Genomic DNA, 2,245 nt, shown 5'->3' on the forward strand with positions numbered 1-2,245 from the left:
TTAAAGACGACGTTTGACGCAGTCAAGACACGCCACTCCTCATATCAGATACTCTAGACATCTCAGGTCTGAGGATCCAAGAACGAACCGCTTTATGAGATTCAAGTCATGACTCTGTCCATGTGACAATCTCATGCGGGTCAACCAGTCACTCATTCATAACGAGTACCCATGATTGTGATATGCATCCAATGCATCGATCACACCTCATGCTAGTCTTAATTCATCATTGTTCCCACAATGATAACTGACCAGGGTGTTTAGAATCATTCTATAATGATTCAAGGATACCGAAATATAACAAACATGCCAATCATATAACGGGGATGTAATGCATTCATAAATCAATGAACCAATACAAAGTCAAAATGTCATATCACGGATCATCCTAGAGCATTACAACCAACACCCAGAACGGACGGTCTAGGGTTCATGAACGTGATCAGATCACGGTCTACCGTGTTCTCGGCCCCGATCAGACCCGAAACTGATCCGAATTCTCCTGTGAACCCAAAATTCGAACTCCTGCACTTTATGCAACATGAAACATGAAATCTACACTAGATTCAATCATCAAACATGCATAGAAATCAAAGCAAACATGGATTCAAACAATTCAAATCCTAAAACATGCGTGATCGGGTTCTACGAAATCAAAACAGAGCAACCAGGCTCTGATACCACTGTTGGGTTTCCTGGGATCTCATGAGCGAATCTAATTCCTAAGAGATCGATTCTAGGGTTGTGCAGCGGAAGTAAAACAAAATTTTATAAAACCCTAGAACCATGCTGCTATTGAAAACGTAGAAACGTTAGAACGCTTACCTCAATCGATCCGGGGCCTGTATCAACTGAAGAATTCGTCCGATCACTTAGGGAGGAAGATTACCTCGCCCTCTACACGTATCCACACCTCGGGATGGATTCCAACGATTGGAACTTGTCTGCTAGGACTCGAATCTCTATTCGGTTTTTTGCACTTCGAGAAAAACGAGACTTGGAACTTGTTGAGCTTTTTGGATCTCACCAAAAACTCTCCAAGAACACCAAAAGTCGGCTGCTCAAAGTCTCTTGTGAATTAGGGTTCTAATCTCTTTCTTATAAAGTGATTTAACCCTAATCTCGGTTTAATTTTCGGAAAACCGGAACCTGGAACGGACGGTCCAGAATTGCACGTGGACCGTCCGTTCCAGTAAGGCAGAACGGACGGTCTATGTTTAGTGCGGACCGTCCGTTCTATCCTCATAGAACGGACGGTCTGCGTGTTGTCGTGGACCGTCCGTTCTGCTTCCCAGAACGGACGGACCACGCATCCGGACCGTCGGGGCTCGACCCGTCCGACTCGGGTTTCCGTCGTTTTCTCTCGTGCCCTGCGTGTGTGACCCTGTAGGCTCATTCGACATAGCAGTATAACCCGAAATCCCTATTTCGGGTATACAAGTCATAGGCGGTCTCTAGCAAGACACTATGACTACCTATCTCGAATAGAGTTGGTTCGTGATCTTACGAACACCAGTGATGATTCCGGCTGATGATCCTTTTGTATCGCGATATCATACGTCGAACATAAGGCATGGACAAGCCACCTTATCTGATTCGACTGTCTAAAATAGACGACGTTCGTCTATAGTGCGGCCACACATTTCTACAGTCTCGCTCACACGAGGGGCCCAGCGATATCTCTCTCTTTTACGAGAGGTACAAATCCCGTCTTGACTATCTACAATCCAGTACATGATTCGTTTCGTACCTGATACACGCCTTTATAGTCCTCCTGTTACGCAGGACGTTTGACGTAATCAAAGCACGCAACTCCTCATGTTGGATTAGTTTTCTTTATGGGAATATAGCTTGTGTTTGCATCTATGTTGTCATTGATTGATGATGGACTAGCTGTTAGTAGATCATTGATAGAATCTGCATTTGTTTTTGTTCGTTCTGTTTTGTTTTTTTTTCTCTAGGACATGGCGACAACCGGTAACGTACCGAGTTTGACGATGCGATCTATCCTTGAGAAGGATAAGCTGACCGGGACGAACTTCTTGGTCTGGTATCGTAACTTGAGAATAGTTCTCAAGCACGATAAGAAGTCGTACGTCCTGGAAGGGGCTCTACCACCAGAGCCTGCGGCAAACGCCACGAGAGCCGTCAGGGATGCTTGGTTGAAGCATCAAACTGACGACAATGAGATCTCCTAGCTCATGTTGGGAAGCATGGCCCTGAATCTGCAGAGGCAGTTTGAGGG

Source organism: Tarenaya hassleriana, unplaced genomic scaffold (assembly GCF_000463585.1).
Source record: "Tarenaya hassleriana unplaced genomic scaffold, ASM46358v1 Cleome172, whole genome shotgun sequence".
NCBI classification, from domain to species: Eukaryota; Viridiplantae; Streptophyta; class Magnoliopsida; order Brassicales; family Cleomaceae; genus Tarenaya; species Tarenaya hassleriana.